Genomic DNA, 26,316 nt, shown 5'->3' on the forward strand with positions numbered 1-26,316 from the left:
GCCTTTGGTTTTTTGACAATATCATGCTAAAAACATATGGGGTTTATTTTATGAAAAAAAAATCCTTGGTGGTAAATGAGGTTCTTTTTGCCTTCTTCTGAATTACACTCACTGTGCCTTAAAGTAACTGGAAGTCATCCATGTATTTCTGTTTAACAGTGCCCCACAATGCAAGCTATGCTGTTTTATTGGCTCTTAGTTTTTATTGACATGTGGCAATAAAAAATACTTGCTGCAAATGGGTAAAAGATGGCAAGCTGAAGAATGTGAACACCGACTAAGGACTGGGCTATTTTATTTCTCAGATATAGTGCATCTCCTTGTTAAAATATATGCAATTTGATGTATTAGTCCAGCTGTGAAAAAGAGACCAAAGACAGGAGATATGTTTTGTCCTACTGGTTGACCTCACATAGCCATTTCCAGGGAGGAGTAGAACTCTAACTACATAAATCTGTAAAGTCATAGATTTAAAACTAGAGATTTAAAGATAGGATTAAAAGATAAATCTATATTTGGTATTCTCATGATTCAGAACAATAAACGATTGCATGTGTGGAAATACCAAAACAGAAGGTGACTTAAAATACTATGTTTTGAATCATCCAGTATTTTCTGGGGCTAGAAGCAAAGACTGGTGCTTTCAGAGTGGGAGGGGCTGTACCAGCCCCTGGGGATTCTGTGGCGGGAGTAGTTTTTTTGCCCTTTGTGATTTTTGAGGCGGCTGATGTGTACACTTTTGTTTGCATAAGGCTAACCGTATTTTTATTATTTAGTCATGGTGCCTGGAATCCCAGATATTTTTTTTTAGTGCATTTGATAGTTCAAGATAAATATACAACTGACTTTTCCTATCTCTGAAAAAAATCAAAGTATTTAGAAAAATGGGGATTCAAAGGAAATTGAGACGACTCTACGCAAAGTACCTCACGTTGCTGAGAAGGCAGAGCCTGGGAAAGCAAATCTATCTGGAGAAACATGTTGGTTCTTGCAGATGTTGGGAGCCAAGTTGCATAACAGGACTGAAAGACGACGTTACCTGCCAGTGTCTGAATTAACAGTGAGGGCTCAAAAGAGGTTTGAAGAAAGAGACAGAAGAAGAATTTAGCCTCTACTTCTGGAAGTTTATTCAGAACAGTTGTGTTTCAAGAACTGCTTTATTTAGTGGTTAATGGTGGCTATCAAATGAAATAAAAGAAAAAAGAGTAAGTGTGAAGAAATCACCTAAACCTTTTTGCGTGCCATACCTTGAAAAAATACAGTGTCCTGTATCTTCTATTCTGCATTGCAAAGCACTGAAACATGCAGAGGCCCAGGAAAAGTCTGTAACCTGGGTTCAGCAAACATCAAAAATTTCAGTCCCATCATGGATGCTTTGGAGCAAAGGTGAAAGAAGCGTCGACCAGCTTTTTGCAATGCACTGGCCTTCTCCAGTAGTGAGAGAAAGTATGCTGAAGTGTCGGTATAGTCTGTGATGTTTTCCTGGAGAGAAATCTTGCTCGGAAAGAGTTCTTTCTCAGTTTTAACACAATATAATTTTTCTCATAGAAATCCAGGAATCTTCTTTGAAAAACAAAAAGCAGAACTGAACCCCCACCCATGTTGGCTAACAGAAGTATCTTGTGGATACTTGAGTAAAATATACTCATTTTATCGATGCCTAAATACAGCCACCTCCCTCATTTTTATAGCATTTGGACACACTTTTGGCTGATTTTTTTCAGAGAGCTGCCTCTGGAAGAAGGTTAAACTCTGGTGGATCAACGCTCCAAGTCCCATCACTGTTGGAAAACTTGTTCTGCTGAGGCTAATACACCCCGTAACCCTACGCAGGGAAAAACACCATTAAACATGTTTGAATCTCTCTTTTTGTTCTCTTGGATGCTGTTCAGCCTGATGCAAAGTAGTCAGGAGAGGATTCAGCTGTCGGAGAGGAACAGCAGTTTTATGCCTGCAGAGGTAGGGGTGGCAGCTGGGAGCTGGGATCTCATGGGCCCATGGACAGCTGCCTGCTTGGTGGGATGAGGACCTTCACGGCCACCTGAGATCCAGGCTGTCGTACATGTGTGCACCCTCACCTTGTCTCTTTAGCATTTCCCTCACACAGGTACCCAAAGCAGAAATTTTGACCTCTGCCACTGTCCTGTGTCCAATGAAGTTCATCTAAGTTGTCCATCGTTTTCAAAAGCACTTATTAACAGTTTCATTTATTGAGAAAAATTAATGCAACGGATCTGCTGAATGATGGTTTCTCAGCTGGACTGGCTCATTTTACTATGTGCTTCCTGCTTGCCTCTGGAAATAACTCGGACATGCAGATTCATTTGTACATACGTAGAGCCTGCTTGTCCAGGCTCGTAGAGTCAGGGTGGGTTTTTGTTTATGTTTTCTTACTGAAAACGGTGCAACTGATATGCCAATAGATAATCTCGCAGGAATTATTGATTTGGTTGTCCCTTTGTTCTGGGGACTACACGAATTCAACACAGAAAAGACATTGCTTATGTGCGTGGTTTATATATTGGTGTCAGTTTTTCCATCTGCTCCTTTCATGCATTTTGTAGAAAAATGTTATAGACGGAACATGGAAAATTAATAAGGAGAATCTTAGTAATATGGGAGTTGGCTCACACAGTATGCTTGGAAGATAATACACATGAAAAACATATCAATGCTCTAATGAAATCTGTAGCCACATCTATTCTTGGGATTTGCAGTAGTCCTTCACCCTGAATTACATATTCATGATGACACTTCTTAATCTGCTTTATATGTAAACTTTTAATGATACCAAGGGTTCTAAATCACCTGAAGAATCAATAGAAGTTAATTGTCTAAATAAATTGGAGGGTCTGAGCTTGTGTCAACCCTGAAGTTGGTGGACTTTACAATTTTAGAATCGGTTTCTGCCTTCACGGACTTTTTTGGGTCCTCTCTGCCATCTTTTATGTCCGGTTCTAGTCTGCTGTAAGATTACAGCAAGTGGAAGTTCAGAAAAAGATAGGTTCTTGCAGATAGTATGTAATAGCTGCTTTAATATCTAGCAGCCCATCAAGAGTGTTAAAACAAACACATTCACCGAGGAGGGGTTTTCAATCCTGGTGTTATTCCAAACGCATTTTTAAGGATTAAAAATTGTGTTTGATGATGCGTGTCTTCTCTGGGCTTTCCTTCTGTATGTTTAATATGTTTAGACATCCTCAGCACACGTGCAAGAAATGTGGACACTGAAGAAATATTTAATCAGTGTTGGCAGTTGTCTAAATCCAAGGAACGTTTCTCGACTACTCTGCTGCAGTAATTGCCATCCAGAGGGTACACTGAAGGAGCTGGTCCTGAAAAAGGACTGTGCCGATAGCCTCCGATGTGTTTGGCTCAACCAGGGAATTACAGAGTGTGATTTTGCTTCTTGTGTGATGTTTTCCTCATCTCTCCGTCATGCGGAAGCTTAAATACAGGGAGTAATCACCATCTAGGTGAAACGTAAAAGGAAGCTGTTTCCCACAGAACAGAGCCGAGCATAAGAGCTTCTGGAGAGGAACAGAGAGCTGGTTGGTCTATAGTTCTCCAGGGACCAAGGAAAAGGAAATCCCGCTGAAGGATCTTCTTTATTTTCCAGGCTTTTGCATAGGATTCATGAATTGCTCTGGTATGAGTCAGCTGACCAAATAAGTCCATTCTGCCTGCTCGTTTTTCAGCTTCGTTTTCTCTTCTTTTTAAATTACTTCCCTTTTTTCTCTGTCATGTACCAATACTCTAAAGGGCTGTTCCTTAAAATGGAAGCTGCAGAAAATGGAAAGACTCTCCAGTGAGAGCCCTTCATCCTAATATTTTTTTAATCTATGTTTTTAATGGAAAATTGTAATTCTCTGTATTTTGCAGTTTAGAAGTTCATGAAAATATTTGATAAAAATGCTATCCTTGCAAAATATAATATATGGCCTATACAGGGAACATCGGATACACTGAATCTCACAAGCAGATTCTTAATTTGTGATTGAAATGTCTGAAAATTTTAGCTAACCAAACTTCAGGATACTTTTTTTTTTTTTTTTTGCATTCTTGAACAATATTTGGGGATAACAGCCTTATTGGCTGAGTTAACTTTTCTTCTGATACTGAAGCAGGCTGCTAGGATTTTGAGAGTTCAGTATTGAAATTGCCAGGCTTCGTTTTAATCCCGTTCTTTAATGATCTGATCTCCCACTCCCCCCTTCCTCCCCCCCCCCAGGCAAACTGTTCTATGAAGCCAAATATTTGTATTGGCTCTTTAAAATTATTTTCTTCGTTCGCTGCTAGAGCAGGAGCTGGTGACCCTGGAAACCCCGACATGCTCAGCAACGTAGGAGAAGCTGAGAACTGTCCTTTGCTGACGCTGGCCACCTTCCACATCGTTTCCGAACGAATTGCGCAGCCAGGCGTGGGCTGCTGCTTCACCAGTTGTTAGAGACGTTTGGCACAACTGAGCGTATGTGTGTGGAGGACTCTGCGGTGAACACTCCTTTTAGCTTCCTAAAATGTTAACTGTCTTTTCCTGTGTTTATGCACAGTACCTACTGACTGACCAATACTGACGTGAATTGGTAATGGCCCTGGATTAAATAACAATGAAAAATTATAGCTTGGAAGAAGTGAAAGGCGATTCAGTTTAGATTTGTAAATCACAGGTGCCAATGTCTCTCTCGTTAGCTTTCTTTTACCAAGTCAACCATACCAAAGGAGTTCTGCAGAAACAATGACCACACGCCCAACAGTTTCATATAGTGCCGCTTATCAAAGCCATGCCCTCCTCATCCTCTCTCGCCTGTTTACCTGTGTTGTTTTGCATAAACTGTCTTCTAATGGGGAATCGTAGTTTCCCAGCTGGCATTGGCCCTTAAATGCAGGATTTGTAAATACAGGGTATTTTTTTTGTTCCTTAAAGGATAGTGATTGATGAAGTAAAGTCATTGAAGAGATGTTATTTGTTTATATCAGGTTTTATCACAAAATTTCTTAGAAGATGTGCCTTTCCAAATCTGAAAGTTTCTTTCAGATGAAACACTCTCTAAATTCAAGATTCAAATCACAGCTGTGCTATAGCAAAGGGCTAACTTTAAATTTCAGGAAATCTGCAGTAGCAGATGATTGTGTCTCATGAGCTTCCTAGACAATCAAGACTAAAGCAGTGAGCAGCTTTTGAAGAAACAGCTAATATGATGGATTGGGGTGATAGCAGAGATACATGACCCTAATGGAAGGAGTTCACAGCCTCATCTAGCCTGGAAAATGTCATGCTTCTACCTGAGAACTGTACGGTAGCAAATGTGAAATGAGCTTATGATCCTGTTCCTACTTTTAGATGCACATTCACAAGCCCACATAGAATGCATTAGCTGGAGCCATTCTTGAAAGCAGAACATCAGCTAATCCCGGGGATATTAAAATCCAGCCGTCCTTTTGCACTTGCATGCGTTGCTCCTAAAAACACGTAGGTCAGTAGGAAAGGGGGTGTGCATCAACAGTGCTGCACCACACCTGCCAAATTTATATCCAAAAATTTCTTTGGGGCTTTTCAGAAGTGCTTAACTTAGCATAATTCTACTCTCTAGAAGTGACTGGGACTTTACTGTTGATTAATGGAGAGGAATTAGGTCAGTGCGATGTTCCTTTGTTCCCAAAAATCTTAGCTCAGCACCTTTCTTAACCACTAAGTTAACTTAGAAAATTTTGCGGCACATACAATCGTGTTTATTCTCTAGCTATCACCTCAAATAGACCTTGCCGTGGTATTTTACTTCCCTTTTCAAGCGCTGCTTTAGTTTCCAGGTTGCCTTGATTTTTTTTTTCATACCGTAACTTCATCTAAGATTAAAACATTCCTCTGCCTTTGAAAATTGCAAGGTAAATAATCAGTAAATATATCCACCTCCATGCTACTAATGCTCTGCACCACAGAACAGATGCTGATAAGTGAAAGATGTAGCCAATTTTTAGGCTGGAGAATAGTGGAATTACTGGGTTCTTTTCGGGTTATGAACTTCAGCCAAACAAGAATTGGCCTTTTTTCATAAATACACATTGTTCTCGACTTTCCTCTGACTTGGAACACATTTGAATTGGTAATAATACAGCTGAAATCCACAGAGCTTTGGCAATTTAAGCTGGAGAGAAGAATGGGGCTCCCTATCTTTAGCACACACATAGCTATACATCTTGGAAGCTCTTACACACTCTTTGCAAACCCTTTATGTTTGCAGGACAGGAAATCTGAGTCCTGCAAATGAGTTAAACACTGGAGTCAGATTAATTCTTTTTTGCCTCCATACTCAGGAAACTCCAAACGCCCCACGGAGGAGTTATCCGACCACAACTATGCAGCTTGGGAATCTGCAGCTCAGACTGAGAGAAACTATGTTCTAAATTCAGTAAGCACATCTTTACTCACCAGGAAAAACCCAGCGCACTGTGAAATGATCAAAAAACTGTGGTTTTAGAAAATATTGCTGTGGTAGAAAATGGACGTAGCCTTTCTTTCGTGACATACCATTTAATCATGTTCTTCTGTAGCTCAGCGTGAGGATGATGCTTTTGTAAGGTGAGAAACAAAAAATCATTGTATCTAGCATGCTGCCTCGGGAGGAGGAGGGGATGATTCACATGACCACCAGCGGGAAGATACGCGCATGCTTTTTGGGGTACCGCTTAGTCTGGACTGAGGCACGGATTCAATAAAGCAATGTGATTTGTGTGGAAATCGGGCCACTTTCAGATTATTTTGTTTGATTTGGAAAGCAGGTGTGCAAACTTCGGTAGCGTTTCTTCTGAGTTGATGTGAGTGCCCGTGTAACAACTCATCAGCCTGGAAATACCCAGGTGCATATTCTGCCAGTACACACAAATCTACCAGTAATATACGTAGATATTCCCTGTGCACATATGCATCCCCCTCTGAATAGCTGAATGTTACTGTAGTAGTGAATAGTCTGCTTGTTATTTCCTTATTAATGAACGTCTCCCATTCAACCAATATGTCTGAGTGGTTTGGCTATAATCTAAATAAATTTAGGTTTAGACGCAATTTTGTTCACTAATGAATGATAATATTTGTCGCTGGAAAAAAACCTCTATTTTTCCATTGTATACAATTATCAGATTAGGCTCTCCTCATGATACATGCAACAAACTGAGTCACGATGGCAGCTCATGGAATTTTTTAGTCCTTGGACTTTCTCTTGATGTATTTGTGCTCAGAAAGGGAGGTTATGGTGGTATGAAGGGTTGAATTCTATTTGCAGTCACGTTAGACTAACTTTGATGTGATCAAAATAAACGTAAGTGACATAAGAAGGTAAAACTGGCCATATCGGGCCAGTACAAAGGTCCCCCTGACATCACATTCTCTTTCTGATAGCGCGCTATAGCACTTGCAACGGAGAACTGCAGGAACCAGGCAAGCGTCTGAGGATACTTCCCCAGCGTAGCGCCCTGCCCTCCAGCAATCTGGGCTTTCCTGAGCTTGTATTGGATAGCCTTCGGTAGAACTGCCTCCTCACCCCCAAATAAAGAATTTATCCTGCCTTTTTTTACATGTAAAATGTTGGTAGCGCAACATCCTGCCTTAAGAAATCCTTGGGTTTAACTACATGTTCTTCGAAGAACCATTTCCTTTGCTTGCTCTAAACCTGCAATGTTGATTTCGTTGACTGTCTGCTAATTCTTGTCCTGGAAGAGACAGAAGGCTCTTGTTCCCTATGAATCTTTTTCATGCCACTTACGCTTTTATGAAATGTGATCATAGCTTCCCTTAATCCCTGTTCTTTTTCCGCTTTTAAGAAAGATGTGCCAGGATGTGCACGCGTAAATAAAGATGCGGTTCTTAGAAGCAAGGAGCAGTTGCTAAGTAATGAACATGAAGCACGGCAAAGTGTTTTTGTAATACGAGAGCACAGCTGATAGGAAGCTTAGAGGGTCATTTTATATCAATATGCTGGACATGAGTATTGCTAATGCTGTGTAGCGCTGCAGCCCAGGAAACGGGAAAATGGACACACAGAGGAAGAGTACATTTAGCTGATATCGGCTGTTTTGTAAGGTGTACCTCATTTGGTACAAGGATAAATGCACGTATCTGATTAAACCTAGGAAGATCAATTTTTTAAATAAGAACTGGCAGCTTTAGAAAAAATGTACCCCAAAATGATTGAAGTCCTAAAAAAACCAGCAAGTGAAAAAAGTACAACCCCAAGCATGAGGACGTATTTTCAATGTTGCGTCAAAAGGAAATATACCCCAGAAAATCCCGTATCTGTGTATAAATAGGGCATTACAAATGCCACTCTTAAATTCTGGGATTGTTTGATCTCAGCTTTCCTTAAATCTTAGATCAAACTAGTGTCTGTCATACGGCTGAACAATACCTGAAACTAATGTCACCAGTGGATGAATGTCTGGCCAATTCTGTCAGCAGGCTTGAGGACATTACCTTTGCCACGTACTGTGCATTTTATCTTGTGCTCATTGCTTGGGCATGATGTTACCAGCAGTGCTGCAGCGTATGCCTTCGTATCTATAAGGAGGAAAAGAATGCAGCAGATCTCATGCTGTATAGGTGAATCCTTATTTAGGAAGGATGGATATTAATGCAGTTCTGCTTTCCCTACTGTTCACGGAAGAAAAATGACCCTTTTATAAACCGTAGTCCAAAATGGTGGACAAATGGGAGAGCCTAGGGACCCTAAATTGCCAGTTTCTCTAGCTGTGTAGGCAGAAGGAGTCTTTGTTTGATTCCCAAGAAACCTAAACAAAGGTATGTCCTGGGGACCTCTGGGAGTTTACATCTATCAAAGACACCCCTTAAACTGCAGTAACGAAGGTACAACTGTTATTTCCTGTACTACGCCTCATAACTTTGCAGTCTCAAAAACCATGGAGAGCAATGAGAACTTTGATGTAGCAGCTTTAAATGCATTTTTGTCATTGGAAAAGTCGGACCTCCCCTGCGTGAACACAGAATGGATTTTCATATTTGATAGGAGGTACATTTTTCCCATGTTAGAATGGGTATAACTTTGCTTATCTGGGTGCCAGTAAGTAACAAAGCAGGGTGTCTTCAATAATTACCGCTCATCAGTCATCTGCAATCTTCATATTTTTATCAAGATTCAAAAAGGAAAAGAAATAGTGAAGAAAGGGAGTATGAGATGTTTCATTTCTAAAGTCAGAAAATGTTGGAGTTGGGATAGTTAAGGCTTGGTGCTGGAAGGCTTGACTTTGAATTCCTCAGAACAAGTGGACATACCTTTCTGAGATTTGTCACTGAAATCTGTGTCTCAGACATCATTTCTTCATGCAGTTAAATGATTCTTGGTTCTTAAATGCAGCCAATAGACGGGTAAAGAAACAGAAGATGCCTTAAAGAAAGGCTTCCCCATCTTCAAAGGTATCTTTATCACTTTACTATCCCACTCAGTTAATACACAATGCTGTTTCAGTGCAGTATCACAGTTCTGTCTCTCTGCATATTGACATGTTTTCTAAGTTTGTGCATGCATAGTTGATAAGGATTCAAGTAACTATATTTATATAAGTGTATGCACACGTTTATAGATGATCATTTAGAAATATTCTTGAGAAAACTTTTAAATGTAATGCAGTTCTCATGAGTAGCAAAAAGTATTACAGTGGTATTTTTACAGTACGTGCTGTTGGAGCGGGACTATTTACTAGTGATTCTTCTAAGCACTGGGAATAAAATGCTGTGTGTGTTTTTAGGAATGTGCTGTAGAAATAGGAAGGAAATTGGAGGTAAATTAAATATTGGTCACATTCAGCCAGTATTTTTTCCATCTGTCAGCAAAAACTGTCAAGAACCAAAACAACAACAAAACTGTAAAGTCCGAGATGGAATTTAGTGATCTACTGTCTGCTTTAACTGCGCCTATAGCTTGAAGTAGAGCTACACAGCCTCAGGGTTTCCCAGGTATTTTCATAACTTATTTTTCCATTTTGCATAAAAGGTTATGATCCCACCATTTATCTAAACATTTTCCTAGTCACCTACTCCAATTATAGCTTGTTATGGAAAACCAGGGCTATCATTTATGCGGTTTTGTTGCTTTATTATAGCTACGCAGCATAAAGCAGCATTTCGAGCCAGTGCAGGGAGGGTCTTTGCAGCGTCTTAACTTCCAAAAAATCTCTTCCCTTGCTTAAAAATTGTTCATCAGTGAAAGGTCACCTATTGCTAATAGCATGACCCAATTCACGTCAGACTGCCGTCTTGCTGTGCAGCACATTTCAAGTGGTAACATCATGGGTCTGGTAAAGGAGCTAGAATGGCTCCAAACCAGGTGGAAATCTGGCTGTAATGGGGTCACAGGGGTCTCGCTGCCTTGCCCTCCCTCCTGGGGCTGCTGGGTGTATGGTAATGGAAATGTTTCCCTTTCAGAATAAAAATGTCATTAGCTGAAATGCATAATGGTTCTCTTTTGTATGATCGGTCTTCTAATTCTTCTTGAACTCGGGCTTTCTATGTTAAAAAGGAGTGTTGGATGCAGGCTCTGCTTTGCTTGAAGTTCAAATAAATAGTTTCATCTTGCATGATTGCGCTATTGCATGCTAGTAACTTCTCTTGAGTAATCTCCAGATTGGCTTACGGGAGTACATTGAAGAGGCTGGACCTTTTATGTCAGTCAGCAATTAGATTAGTTAGCAGGGTACCTCTCTGCATTCCTGTAAGTGACTATTGTACTGGCTGCCTTTGATCGCAAGACATCTGGGAAGCCCAGTGCAGGCTTATCTACAGTACGTGGTCTGACAAAGTAGCAACCTAGGCACTTTTCTCCCGGGAGCATCATCTAGTATCTTATCCTTTATACTGAATTTACTAAAGGTTTCTCCATGTCTTTGGTCAAAGGTCTTTTGAATTTGTAGTAGCTGAGACCTGAAACACTTTATATTGTCATGAAAACCTCTCACAAAGCACAGCCCTCTTCTCTCACCTGGTCCCAATGGCCCATAAATCAGGCGAGGCATTGAGTGATACCTGTAAATACTGTTTATTGGCTGTTTGCTGTTATTTCTTTGGTCACCCATTCTGTGTCAGTCTTTCACTTAATATTCTGGAAATTTTTCATAGCGATCTTTGCCTTGACAAATGATTTTCCTGCTGTAACGTCCCCCTTTGTTCCCATGCAAGTGCAGTCCTTTAACTTTAGTTGTTTCCGCCTCTGTTGATCCACATGAAGCATTTGTAAAGCAGAATGATATTCCATTTATATTCTTCCTTTTGCTATTGTAAATACACCGCAATCTTTTTAAGATACACCTACACACTTATCTACACACATACCTATTGCAGGTATGTGAATTTTGGATCCAAGCTGGCTTGCATCTGGATGTGTTGCACGAGGTGGGCAAAGTGAAGTGGTGTTTCTAGGAGAGACCAGTTCTTTTTGTGATATTCCACTGATCAATAGCCCTTTTCTATACCTTTTCCACTTACAATCCATTTTTCCCGAGTGTGGTTGAGCAGAGCTGTACACTGGTTTTCAGAGAGGGTCTTTGCAGTGCTGTAGTACCATCTCTCAGTTGGGCAGTACCTTGCTTAATATGTATATTTTACTACCTTTTAGTCAACTGATGAGCACCCTAGAGTCTGCAGCAGAAACTCTTTATTTTTAGCGAGTGTATAAGCTGTGTTATTTTGCATGTTGAACTGTTACATTTCATTTGCTGTCTTAAAGTTAAGTCTCAGAACGCTTTAGCAGGGTTTGAGTCAAATGCAGATGTTATATTTTATAAGTGCAAGTTTTAAAATGACCCTCCAAGTGTTTGCAAATGTTCACAGCTGAAGTTCTATTCTTCGGCTTGTCTTTAGTGATTATATCAACTGGTTGGCTGTTGTTTAACACCTTAAATGTGATGGTTCGATATCTTGCGTTTTGTTAGAAAAGTCTTGCCTGGTGTCCTAGAGCTCATTTTCCAGCAGTGTTTAATTCCAAAAATACAGTAAGCTAAATAGGAGATATAGAAATTAAGTTAAATGTCTATGTTTCTAAACTTTAAATGCTTTCTAAAAATGCTACGTTTCATAAAGAAAAGTGGAAATTAGAAAATGCCAGTAGAGGGTAGAGGAGTTTCTAACATATTAAATCTTGGTATTTTTGCTCTAAGGGACATTCATTTCAATTATGATAAAATCTCACATGCTTTAAGAAATGAGGATTAGGTTCCATGGAGTTGGCAGGTTTTTATTACCTTTAAGATTATTTTATAAAGAAAACCACCAACAACTTTGTATTATCTATGCAGATATTTCACTGCCAAAAAGTTTTAACATGAAGATAGAATAATGAGAAATATAGGCCTGAGTTATAGATCTGTAAGAAACAAATGGGTATTTTACTACTTCTCCTTTCATGTTTTTTTGGTTGTTTGGGGTTTTTTGTTTGAATTAGTGTTCACATAAATATTATGTAGAGAGAAACCTCAAGACATGCAAAATATATTTGCTAAGAGAATGATCTACCCTGTTCAAATTGGCACTTTTGAGAGATGCACTCTTGAAATATAGTTGTGTCTAATATTTGCTTTAGACAACTGTGAAATCTTGATGTCCCAATATAAATATCCAGATGACAGATACAGGTACAAATATTTTTCAGGGAATCAAGTTAAATTGTTTTAAGATAGAACTAGAATTTTGTGAGCAGGAGCTCAAATCTGGAAGTTTGGATGCTTTAATTACGACCTTCAGCCTTGTTGGTACTACCACTTCCAATCACGTTTACTAATAACGTTGCTCAGAGCTACATAGTTGTGATTTGTGGTTCTGAAGTTTGCTGGTTTAGAATACAGACCTATATTCTGGACCCAAAGTTAACAGATGCATTCAGAGTGCAATACTGGAATACGAAGTCTTCTGTTATGAAGATGTACTGGATTGTTTCAAGATTTTGGCGTCCTGCAATTAGGGACCTGATATTCCACCTACGTAAAATACTTTGCTGCGTCATATGTCCTTCTTTTGCAGCAGAAATAGAATATATTATTGGCGCTTTTTTATCAAAAATCATCTCTGTTGATCTTTCCATTTTAATTCCGTTAGCACTTGTTCTTAATTTTTGTTTTAAAAAGAATAATCCCAGGTGGTATGTATTTGGCCAAAAAACCCTCAAATCTTTGATATTGCTCTCTTTGGTCGTCAATAATGTAACACCGCCACTTAACATATTGGTTAAAAAAAACAACCAAACAAACATTTTTTTTTCTTTAAAAACAAATAACAAATATTGTTTTTGGATAGACCTTGGTTTTATTTTTCACCCTCAATGTCGTGGCATGAGATTTTATTCTGGAAGAATTTAGGAATGAGAGGTCTCAGATTTGCCTTCAAAACTTAATTCCCAGATAGAGAAAAATGTCCTTATTAAATCGTTCCAAGAAATTCTTTTGTCTGTCAGTGGGGGCCCTGCACGCCTACTGTGCATAGTTCGAAGCCCAAAGGCAGAGCTGAGATAACAGAGTCATGCTGATAAGTCAGGTTGGCCCATCAAGCAGGGACCAAAATCTAAGAGTCTGGTCTTCTGGGCAACTCTCAAATTAGCAGCCACAGTCAGTGATGTGCACTTTGGCCCACTGAATCCGCGAACCGTCTCCTCCTTCACAAATCTGAAGAGTTGAAAGGAGGTTGGGACCTAAAGCCTAGGTGAGTTTCCAGCAGTTTCTTCAAGAACCGTTTTTGAAAGAGGATTGCATCTGATTTGTGTGAGCACTGTACGTTAAGGCAAGTATTTCAGCTGTTCTAAGCCAGCTTAGAGTTTCCAAAAAACGTTTTAACAAAGTAGAAACCCTCAATTAATCTTGTTGCAAATTAGAGGTCGATAGCTTCTTACAGACTGCAGGGTTTAAAAAAGAAGCCTTGTTAACCACAGCTGGCTATCCGGTGCCCTGTCAGACCATTGCTGGGCGCTAAGTCCTGTGTTGTTCAAGCTGAAACAGTAGTACCAAGAGCGTTATTCGCGTCTACCTCTCACTTTAAGTGTAAAGATTTTCTTTCTAGATGGCAAATGACAGATCGGATCAGAGCCACTGGGAAAAGGTGTAAAGGTTCTAACACATCAACAAATTATTTCAAAGTAATAAATCAGTGATTTAGGCGGTGAGTAGGAAAAGAGATATCACTCCAGGTGGTTGTTGAATAGTCCTGTGATATGGCGAGCAGAAGACGCCCAAGGAATTGTCCTGACACGAGCTGCCCTGAATTGCCCCAAAGAGTTCATGCCGGGCACTGTTGTCCTTTACAGCTGATTTTGATACACTGAGGATTTCCCAAGCCAGAAGCTCTCCAGGCAGAGGGTTGTGTCTCACCGGTAAAACTCCTGCCAAGGAGATCCCTCAGTGACGCTGGTCGGTGATATTTGTCAGCAGAGCAGGCGGAAGGAGCCTTGTGAGCCCAGGGACCGTTTTGGGGATGGCTCCTCCGGGCAGAGCTCAGCATCACCTAGGTGACTCTTGGAGCACTTTGGAGATGCAGCTTTCAGGGGTATCAAAGGAGCAAAACTGACTCCACCGCTGTCTGAACTGCTCATCTTCCCCGTGTGTTGGGCACCAGGCTATAGACCTCCAGCTGAGCTCACGCTGCCCTCTGTGATCCTTCCTTTACTGAAGGATAAACTACCTCAAATTGCTGCATGGATTTTCAGAGAAAAATATGGATGGAGACGGTTTCTTTAAAGTGGCTGATGTGCAATAACGCGTCCTTGGGCCAAAGTCCTGCAATATGCACAGGTTTAATTTTAGTGGTCTGTGATGAAGAGGCCATGTCCTGGCTGAATACTGTGAATAGGTAAATAAGTAATTTAATAAATAAGTGATTTGGGTTAACAAATGCGACTTCTGTTCTCCTTCCTTACTTGAACACCGACTCTGTGCATAGCTCCGTAGATGGTACAAGTAAAAATTCAGTGCTTGCAGCGAATAAAATACTTACTATAGGAGAAAATATTGGGATACCTTGGCCAGAAGTTGATTTTGGACATTATGTATCGTTTCTGCCCGCGTGTATGTGTGCGCCTGCCTGCCTCGCACACGTGCTTTCGGGGAGAGAGAGATGAAAAGGTCAGATGTCTGCTATGGATATGATCTTTGTTCATCTTGCTGTGTTGATGAAGTTTTGTTGATTGAATGTAAATATGCCTTAACTCTTCCACAGCGTGTACATCAAAGAGAACGTTATTATAGAGAAGACAGGCATTTGTCGGTACAATGGAAGTAATACTGGATGTGCAATCCTGTTTAGCGGTGGTACATAGTGGTGTCTGGATATATTTGCATCTAAATGAGCTGAGCGTTTCTTTTCATACAGCTTTGATTTACCTCGATTGCTACAGGTTTTTATTCCTCCTGGGATTTGGGGAACCATATTCCCATTATGCACTCATCTTCCCTTCGCATACCGTCTGCCACCTTCAGTCAGTGCCGCCAGATAAGTATATATAATGAAGATCTTTTACATCAGAGTTGGTTACTATGCTGTCAAGCTAGTTACTGTCTTCTGGGCCTCAGGAGGAGCAATGAGTGATGAGTACAGCATTTATTTAAGTACTGCTTCTTTTTTATGTTAAGTATTGACTGTATCTGAACCTGCTTCAGCATTATTGAAGTTTATGAGAATGACTGGATGATACCGTGGAGTTCCAAATTTTTTCTTTGGGAATTGTTTTGAGAGCACTGATTTTCCTTTTGTCTTTTTGACTCTGAAGAGCCTCAGTAGCCCGTTAACCGGCTTCCTATAGATCTGTGTCAGACTCCCTCACTCAGTGAGTTTGTAGATTGCTGTTGGATGTTTCACGTACGTCAAGATGCTCCGTTTGCTACATGTGTCACTTAGTGTGGGCCATTTTAGCAAAAACATTTCTTGGCCCAGCTCTTTGCTTGGTTGTACCATGTTGCACCTTAAATTGAAGTCACAGTAAATCAGTTTAAATCTCAGTATAGTGCTGGTGCGTCTTACAGGATAGTCAGAACTTTAGCACTCTAGGAAAATAATGTAGAAAACCATTTGGGAAGCAAAATTTGTAAATCAAAATACGAAGGCATGGGTGACCCTTTTGTTCTGCACATTATAAGCTTTTGCTTTGAATTAGTGCAAGATCATTTTCAAATCCTCCTTTGCATCACATAGTCATTCACTGAAGATTTGTTTCCTATATTCTGCAAACTATACAAAACTTTCCGAACTATTTCAGCATTGGAAAAGAGGAAGCTATCATTTGTTAGTCATTGTTACTTAGATTGCAGTACCTTCCAAGGAGCTCTAGACACTTACTAAAGATGGAGGAAGGTCCAAGCCATCCCCTAAGGACTGTATGGTTTAAAAAGATCAAGGCAAATACACAGTAAGGTAGTAGCAGGTTTGTGTGTGTGTGCGCGCGTCTAATGAGAAGCAGAATTATCACCACTCTCTGCTTTTTTGTTCCCTTTTCTTATTTCAGTGAGGGATTTCCTGTTTCAATCCCTACCTATTTACCCAGATTTTGTATGTTTGAGTCTTATGATGTTAAGTATGTTGCCCATCAGTGGAGCATCTCCAATACTTCCCTTTTCCTTCCCTCACCAACTCCCCTGTCCTTCTGACATACTAATGGGATTTGTCAAGTCCTTGCTGTAGCTGTGTTTTATTTCCATGAGTAATGAGATACTGTGGTAGGGCATCTTGTCCTGCCCTAAACGAGACATGCCAAGCCAAACATGAAATGGAATGCCAAACGTTATGTCCTATATGTTTGTCAAGAGTGTGATCTATTTTTTAGAGACCCAACTCAGTACACTGAAATATTTTAGTACTTGTGAACTTTAGCTTCTGTTAATATGATTGAAGCAAGTGGAAATGGAAATTGTCAGGGCAATTTAACAAAGAGAGCCTGTAAAACTCATTACATCCCAGGTAGTAAAATCACTTTAGAAGGCACATTCTTCAAACTTGAGCTTTATTCAGTAAACTGCATTGGTGCCTGACCTTTTAAGAGCTTTCCCTTCCTTGGGAGGGAGGAGGGGGAAAGGCCGTGTTGTTCAGAGCTACCTATCTTAAATTATAAACAGCAGCCAGACTTGACTCTGTGCTTTAGATCACACGGGATGACAGAGTGTGCAACTGCTCCAAACAGACAGTTAAATGGCCAGCTATTTAGATGAGTTTGATGTGTATTTCATGTAATTGTATACTCCATAAAGCAGTAAAAAGCCAATGTTGTGTGCTGGCTGTATTTTAGCACAAAGTAAATCAAAGTACTGATCGCAAGTTTGTAATTCACCTTAATCTTTTCAAGACCCGATGCTTTTAAGAAGCTTTAGATTGATACTACGAGTGGATGTGTGAGGGTTAAAGTTACTTTGGGGAAAATAATTCCTGTTAGGTCTATATCTAATTTGCTTAGCAAGTTAAATTAGCTTGTGGAGGACTCTCCAGGACCATGGCAGGGTTCCTCCTGCACTGCAGTGTAATCATGCCCCTAAGTGTGCCTCCCTCTGCACTGTCTCCCGGCTGGTGTAAAAGACTGCCTTTTCCTGCTAAGGTTGTGAATGAGCTGTCAATCCACTCTAGAGAGCAAATTTAGGCATAGTTTTTTCTAGTTGTAAATCTCTTATTCTTCCAATCATGTGTCACAAATTTTGATTAGCGGAATACATGAAAAGCAAATGTGTCGTGGGCTGTGTCCCGACCAGTTCGTTATTTCTGTGGTTTTCCATTTTCCAGCATCTAAACAATTATGAGCCGCGGAGATTGCATTTTCTTGTCGCTGTCCTCTGCCTGGCTCATGGGCACAAGCCAGGTTGCTCGTTAGTGAGCCCCCACACTCAGGGTTTAGTCCAGCGACCTTTGAAGTAAATGGAAAGCCTCCCACATATTTTTTAGGTGTCAGATCGGACATATAGTGCACATTGTGGCATTACAAGATTTTGTCTAATTACACGGTAAGGCTTTTGCCTTATCTATGCAGTTTTTGAGGTAGTATTACTTATGGGAGCTATGTTAGAGCTGATTGTGGGAAGCTTTGAAAAGAGAGAGCGTTTGCCTGCTTTGCAATTTTCATGTTGTTTCATGTATGTTTTTTTTGCCTTTGGTGCTATGCATTTTTTATTTCTCCTGGATCTGTCACCACCTTATCTAGAGGTTTCCTGAACATGTTTACTGGAAAGTCGATAAAAGACATAAGTGAAAATAAAAGAAGGTTAAGAAAGGTTTGAGAGTGAGGAATAGAAATTTAAGAAAAGGAAACTTTTGAATAGAAGAACTGATATGAAAAAGAAATAAATACTTTTTCTTTTTGGTTTGCTATGGGCAGAAGAACTTTCAAATGCATAAATGTTACCGAGTGCTTCATGCAGAGAGAAGAGTCAGGTCCTTAGGTGACAGATAAAAAGCTATGTAAATTCACAGCACTCCGAGTAAGATTCCTCCTTCTGTAAGAAATCCACAAAAAGTTTGCCAGCATAAAGAATTGGTGGGAGATGGTTGTGCATATAGGTAATTGAACTCTGCAGTAGGTTTTTTTTCTCTTCACAGAGAAGTACTGATCTTTGTGTATAAATTATTTCACATCAAGTGGAAGGTGGTAATAGCCCAGATGCAGAGCCTAAGATGATTCCTCTCTGAAAATTTGGCCTTTTCTCATCCAGAAAAGAAATGCTTCTTGCTTGCCAACAGGTGAAATTTATTCCATTGTTTCTATAAATCTGTAGCATTTCCTCTTCCCTCTTTCAATTCTAGCATGTGGCAGTGCCTTAGGATTGTAGCATAGAAAAGAGAACAATTATAGAAGAAACGTTAATCTCTCTGAAGATGCTAGGATGTAAACGATCCACTGTCCTGTGGAACAGGAATGCCGATGAACCTTTGATTACAGGTATATGTGGCATGTGTTAGGACTTTCTTTGATAAATTTCTCTTTCTTTTGCAGAATACAGAAAAAGGGATAGTTGAGAATATGGTCCGTTCTACTAATCAGCTGGCAAACTGTCTGCTGTAACGATACTGCCTTAATATATTCTTTCAGTGCCTGAGTGTTATACCCAGTATTTAAAGAAATACTTAAAATATAACCCAGTGTGTTTCCTATCCATAGCCAGGTAACCTATAGCTATTATTGAGGTAGGAAGCAGTTTTGAACATTTACATTTCTGTAAGAAATATTGGTGTTCAGTCAAGGGACTTTATTTGATGATGAATGAAAGTATTTATTTCAATAGGAGGCTTGCCTTCATTTATTAGAGTTTTTTATTTCAAAAAAGCAGAGTTTTCCAAAAGTCTTACTCTAGACCCAGCTACAAACTTCCTGTGTTTTCTGCAAACTCCACTCTACGGTTCATAAAAATAATCATGAATTGTTTTACCTCAGTCAAACACTTTTAACCAGCAGTATTTGTCGTGTCATTTCTGAAATGTCAGCTTTTAAGGCTAATTATTTCATCTTTGGAAATAACAGTTAATGCTGTGTAAATACTCATTTCGGCAATCACTCCCTCCCTGCATGCTCCTCGACTTGAACGCAGGTCAAATGTTAAAGAGGAGAAGGTGAAAAAAGAAGAAAACATTGCATTTCGGAAACAGCACGGTGATTGACTGTTAAATCTCATTCTCTATTTATATACTTTGTCACTATTTTCTCAGCTTTTGCAGTGCTATAGTTACATTTTAATTTCTGGTCTTTTTTTGTCCATTTGTATTATTTAACATGTGCTCTCCAGTATCATCTTTTGCTTAAATGCTTTATTGTTGTTAGCAACTGAATTAGGAGTCATTTACAAGACATGTCTGAAGGGGCTTAGCAAGAAAAGCCTTCCATCTTTTTAACAGGTTCTATGAGAAATTGAAACTCAAGCCCTAGTTCAGCAAAATATTTTAAAATATGCTGCAATTATAGTATTGTAATTGATTGTATTTTTGTTCAGGAGAAGTTGAGCTTAACTATGTTTAAAATGAAGTATACGAACTGCTTTTCTATCTCCAGCTCAACTCTCTGCTAACTGCAGTTCTCTGATTTTCAATTCGCTTGGAGGACGGACAGAATGAGTTCCTGGGGAAATCCCTGCAAAATTGCCCCGTAAAGACAGCCCCCTTGATAACAAAATGGACTGAGGCTGCCTTTGGAGCATGGAGTCATATGCAGTGAGCTCAGCCAGTGCACTGGATACGAGGTTTCCAGTAAACTGTGTTAGTTTGAGTCGCGGTTTTGGATGGTGATGTTTGGGTCGTTACGTGTGAGCAAGAGCTGTTCACAGCCTTGCCGGCGTGTTTAGCCTGACTGTGGTTCCTCCGCAACTTGGCAGAGAGAAAATGTGTCAGACTGTATTTGGTTTAACTACCTGGAGTAGCATGAAAAGAAATATTTTAGAAAGAGGGTGAGGAAATCGCATTTACCTGCAGCATCTAGTATCTAGCATAAAGTAAATTGGCACGAATTCTCGGATTTTTATCCCAGGTAGATGGTAGGCATGTTTAAGGCATAAGGCTCAGACCTGTTTGTCATCAGATGTCACGACCGTGTGTATTGGAAAGCAAATGCGGGTGATATATACACCATTTTGCTGGTAATCTGAAATGATCAGTAGCAAACTGAAATTATGCACAAATTTATTGTGGAAACGGTAGGTAGTCACAAGGGGAATACCCACAGTGACACCCTGACGTGATTTCCCTTCGTAGATTTCATTTTTTAAAAAAAATAGATGTTGGCAGGAAGCATGATCCCCTGTTAAGCTATTTGGTTTTATTAACAAGTCATTCATATTTTTATCTTAGTCAATGGCTGTATTTCTTTTGTCTTAGTGCTTATTCTTCCAAGTCACGGAATAATTCCAGGATATGATTAATTGCCAGTAATTCTCACCAATTTTAGTAGGATTTGAAAGCTTTCAGGTCTTTGCAAGATACTGTATAGAGTGAAAATATCTGTCCTCTGTATATGTATGTGTATATGGGAGGCTAGAGCTGTATTTGATAGAAGTAAGCGTTATTGGGCACATTATGTATAATTCTATTGAATATAAATCTGTTTTCTCTACCAAACTTCCTATTTTGAATAACTCTTCTTTCTTTTTCTCAGTATTGCTCGTAGTTTTTTTCTGAAATTAGGTAAAAATCCAAGCAGCAAGAAAGACACATTGAGAAATTTTATCAAGTAGGTGCATTTTTTAGGCCTCTGGCTTGTTTTCACACAGTGGTATCACACAGTATCACAGTATCACTGTATGCTAGGGATTGGAAGGGACCTCAAAAGATCATCTAGTCCAATCCCCCTGTCGGAGCAGGAACACCTAGATGAGGTTGCACAGGAAGGCGTCCAGGCGAGTTTTGAACGTCTCCAGAGAAGGAGACTCCACAACCTCCCTGGGCAGCCTGTTCCAGTGCTCTGTCACCCTCACTGAGAAGAAGTTTCTTCTCAAATTTAAGTGGAACCTCTTGTGTTCCAGCTTGAATCCATTACCCCTTGTACTGTAAAGGATTTTTTTAAATTTTAAGCTACACAGAGATGAAGAATTCAACACAGGGAAAGAACATTCAGCAGGCCTCACAGTAACCACAGTGACACCTAGAAAGCAGATTGGTACTTTCTAGGGAGTTTTAGAAAAGAAAATCTACTTTGCCTCATTCCAATATTAAGCAGCGATGCTGTTCTCTCCATTTTCTCCAAAAATTGCTAGATTTGCCAAAAAAGATTTTCTGTGACAGAGAGGAGGTATTTTAATAGACAATCTTAGCTTGATTTTGCAATTAATCGGTCTAGGAACTATTTCTGGAATAGTGCTATTTTGAGTAAAATGTTGATGAGCACTAAGGCTGCTTAACCAGCGACATGAAATATCTGCGTCACGCTTGCAGCTTTCTTTCGGAGGTTTCCCTCTCTAAAACGTTGCAGTGTTAGGGTTTGAGTGAGCGAGGGCAGTTTCTGCCTGGTAGGGTACGCTGGATACGGGTAGGCACTGTGCAAAGCAGGGCTTCCCACAGCGCTGGCTAAAAATATTCAGTCTGTAGTTTTCTGGGGAAAATTTCCAAACTGGTAACTGCGTCATATTTTCTCTCAAAACGCTATTTGTTTTCTGTAAACAAAGAGCAGCTTTTGTATAGGTAGTTGGAAGTACAAAGGGGTCTCTTGGCAAATCATTAATCTTGCTTATAATTGCTAGTCAGCATTGTAGTTCTTTTCCATAAATTAGAAGAAGAGGAGAGTTAGCCAACATCTCGTGTTTCCTGCGGCAGGCAGCAAGAAGAGTGCTGATTGTCAGGGGCAAGGACCCCATTTGATACTTGTATTAATGTATAACACATTAGGCATTTACTCAGTAGTGGGGAAGGGAAGGGCAGAGGCAGATGGGGAGGAAAAGAAGAATTAACTTGATTTGTTTACTTCATTAGAAAGGTGGAAGACAGGCTCAACTCCTCCCCAGCTTCCATAGGTTAAATGGTTACCGCTTTCCTTCTGCGCATCGGTAATTATACGAATGCCTGTGTTCCTTCGTGCTGTGTTTCTTGTGGGCACGTGTGTGTATACACATGTGTCAAGCAGAAAATAAGTGGCCCCAGTTTCACGCCGCAGGGTGGGCATTCACGCCGGGGGCTGGCAGGGCAAGGACTGTGAGGAGCGAAGCTCTGGCCCGATCCAGAGGAGATCTTCTATAAACGTCACCACTGAAAAAGGCGGTTGATCTCTCTCCTCCTCCTTGAGGATGTTCACCTAATTATTATTTTCTCAGGGACACGACTGTGTCGCCGAGGTGCAGCTCATGGCACAGAGTGGAAGCCGAGGGACCTTCAGAGAAAGGACTCTCTTCTCATTCCTCCCTGTGTCTGGATGCAGAGCTGTTATTTTATTCATTCAGAGGGAGTGTCTGAATTTTCCCAGTCTGACAGTACAGATGGGGAAGGAGGGGACCGCCACCCTCCTTGCCCGGCTTACTCGGGCAGGCTGCTTGCCCCGGGCTCAGAGCAGGTACCGGGCGACCACTGGGCTCCCCACACCGTGGTGCCCTACAGGGATCACGCAGGCTGGACTTCTGTGTCCCTCTGTCCTCCCTTGTTGTACCTCTGTAGTTTGTTCCTAACTTTTCATAACAGAAAGCTCTTAATTAGCCGCCGTCTCAGGGCTCGGAGCCCGACTGCTGCTCATGAAGAGCTCTTTAGGTAAGTCAAGTGTGGGCTGTTCTTCTGTTCTGCGTTACAACACCGCTTGTCAGCTCAGGGATTTCACACACTGGTATGGCGAATACTTTTCTTTGTATGTATCCCAGGACTATTACTCTTACAAAGTGCTTTAAATGTATTTAAAAAAAAACCCAGAGGGTAAAATGCTTGTCCAGAAGAGCTTGCACAGTGCTGGTGCTTGTGGATTAAATATGTACAGCATGCAGCCATACTGCGCTGGCGGCTTTTAATACTGAAGCGTTCAGCATTCTCCTGTGATAAAGGCTGGCGTGTTGCCTGCTTCCTTATATGTTTCTGGATAAGGCATAGTGATATCAACGATGTGACCAAGAAAGCATGCAGCTCCAAACAATCATGCTCTACTTTGCATGCCAGGCAATAAGGTGTTCGTGACGTGAGGTTTTTCCCTTTCCCAATCTGTATCTGCCTTGTCTAGATTGAAACCTATTCTGGGAGTTCCCTTATGTTTTATTTTTAAACTGTCCATCAAAGTCCAATGCTTAACTACCGTAGTAGAAAAAATAAACTACAGCAATTACACTCAAAAATTAACGGACTTTATACTGAAAGTTGAATACGCAAATTTCCAGTATTACTCAGACCCTTTAATGCACTATACAAAACTCCTCTGAAGCAAAAAAGCAAAAAGTGCTTCCCGTGCCACCTGCCCTCTGGACAGTCGCACTATGACATTCCTGTACAGTAAAATTTCCCAAACTCTTATCCGGTTAAATGCCTGCGCAAAGGTGCGTGCACCATAGGTACTGCAAAACAGTACTCGCAAATTCCTGAAAGCGTGGGAGGCCACATTGTGTGTGGGATCAGAAATGCTGTTTGTCTGGTCCCCTTGATAACCTTCTCAAGGGCTGCTAAAGGGGCATCCCCAGTTTGAACACTGCTGCTCTCCAGGCTAAGGATCAGCTCCAGCTTCCTGGTCTACAAAGTACAGGTACTGTTCATCCTTAGTTCTGACGTAGTATAGAAATCTGATTGCATGAAGACAAGTATAAAGACAATGTTTATTAACAGAGGAGTTAATATTCTAAATAGTGTTAACAGAAACATAGAAAGCAGAAAAACGTGAACATGGGATGCAAGGGAAGTCGGTGCTTGGAAAATACTATTTGCATACAGCTCAGATCACTGTTGTTATTTCTGTTCATGTGTGTTCCTGAATGCTCTTTCCCATTTTATTCTGTTTCATTCTTTGCTTCGATTTTGCTGGTTAGTTTTCAAGATAAAGTATGCGAAGAAGGACCTGATGATTGTAGAAGTAGGATTGGTGGCAAAGAGTAAGCGAATCATTTTATAACATCAACAAACTTCAGGTTCTAGATTGTTTACTTCTAGATAGGAGAGCCCTCAATCAAATTTCTGTTTCCCATATGGGTACTCGCAGGCTGAGGTCAAGTCACCTTTAAACCACCTCTTTGATGAGTTAACTAAATAGATCATCTTGCATCTCACTGTGAAGCAAATGCTTTGATCCTTTCATCGTTCTTGCGTTCTCCCCTGCAACTGCTCTAGTTTTTCCAAGTCCTTCTTAGTGTGGAAGTGAGAACTTGGACCTCACAGTTCCTGTGTTGTAACGCTAGAGCCAAAGGCAGAGACAGGGTTGTACTTACCCATCCCGTATCTCCCCTGCATCACACTGGAGCAGCGTTACGCTAGGAATTCGTGTTCATCTTGTCATGTAGCTTAACCTCGAGACTTTGTCAGAGGCTCGGCTCAGGGTTGAGCTCGCCACCTAGAAAAATGCTCTTTATTTCTTATTCCTAGATTAAAGCCTGTATGCTTTTTAAATTACGCATTGTTTGGTTATGTCGATGCACGAGAGAGCGCACCAATGTTTGTTTTGTTTTGTTTTGTTTTTTTCTTAAACCAATCCATTAATTCTAATAGCCTAACTTGGAATATTACTTTCAAAAGTCAGAGTTTTGGCATTAAGATGGTTGTTTTGTGTTCCCATGTTTATATAACAGACCTCATGTAACTGAGTATGGAGGGGGGGAAAGAAAATCCTTTGATCCTTCAGCAAAATGTTTTTATGTAAGTAGCCTTCTCATGGTGAGCTCTCAAAGTCTGGACAGATCATTGTCCATCTGTTTTTACAACTTTCTGTGATCACCGTCCAGCAAATGCTGTTTAATCTACAGAGAATAAACACTTCCAGAGTTGACAATGTGCTTCCCAGGTGCCGAGGGGGAGGATCATGAAGCCAGGCTGTTTGCTGAAATGTAGGAAAATAGCCAGAGAAAACAAATATCCAGGGATACTTTAGGGAAGAATCCCATCTCTTTCATTTTCCTTTCTTTTTACAAAACAGAGGCTCTTTTGGAAGGAAATATAAAGGTATTGGTGACTCCTCTTGTGCTGCATGGGCTAGTGCAAAAGGAGGGAGAGATGCCAACGACCTTTAGAGGCGGTAGCTCCTTTTTTAAGATTAAAGGAGTGCAAAGGAAACGTGTAAATGTTTGTGCAGAAGGCTAATGAAACAAATTCCCATAGCTGTGTTTCCATTTGGAGTGCCGTTGATTGCTGGACGAGGGACCGGGGGCCCAGCGCTGCAGCGTGGAAACGAGTTGGTGGTGTCTGGATCGTGTCACGGCAAGGAGCCTTAGTAGCTCTCAGCCGCTCGCCGCCCCCGTTCGGGCTGCAACCTCACTTCCCCCCAAAAACCTTATGCAGCCAGCAGGTAACTAGCCCTCATTACTGTTCATCCCAAATACCTGTGCCCGTCTAGGCTACATTCAGATTAGAAATTCTGTACTGGTTTTCTCACCCCAGGATAAGCTTGTAGGGCTTTAGGCTCCCTGGTGCAGGATGTAAAGTATTGTACGTATGTTTTCCTGTTGTGGTAACAGAAAGGCACACGCTGTTGGTGCTGGGGCTGGGGTACCTACAGCATTGGTAACTTCGTTGTATCGCACTCTCAGCTGTACGTTTTGTGCACCTTTGTGAGTGTGTTTATGTTTCTTTTCACAGTATTTCCCTTCGTGGAAATCCAAAAGTCATTGCAGAACCTACGCACCCAACCTCCTGCCGTGTAATACCCTGCTTCAAATACTCTGTGCTGCTGAAATACCAGAGTTAGTTAGAATATCCAGGATTCTTTCCTGATCTTTCTTAAC

At 40.7% G+C, this 26,316-nt stretch overlaps 1 protein-coding gene across 2 annotated transcripts in view; it reads left to right on the forward strand.

The window, feature by feature from the left end:
* Positions 1 to 26,316, forward strand: part of RBMS3 (RNA binding motif single stranded interacting protein 3) — a gene marked incomplete at its 3' end in the record, with an annotated part of 459,009 nt that overhangs the window by 191,857 nt on the left and 240,836 nt on the right. The gene's annotated exons all lie outside the window — the stretch shown is intronic.

This window comes from Vanellus vanellus, assembly GCF_965231255.1.
Source record: "Vanellus vanellus genome assembly, chromosome: 2".
Taxonomy (NCBI): Eukaryota; Metazoa; Chordata; class Aves; order Charadriiformes; family Charadriidae; genus Vanellus; species Vanellus vanellus.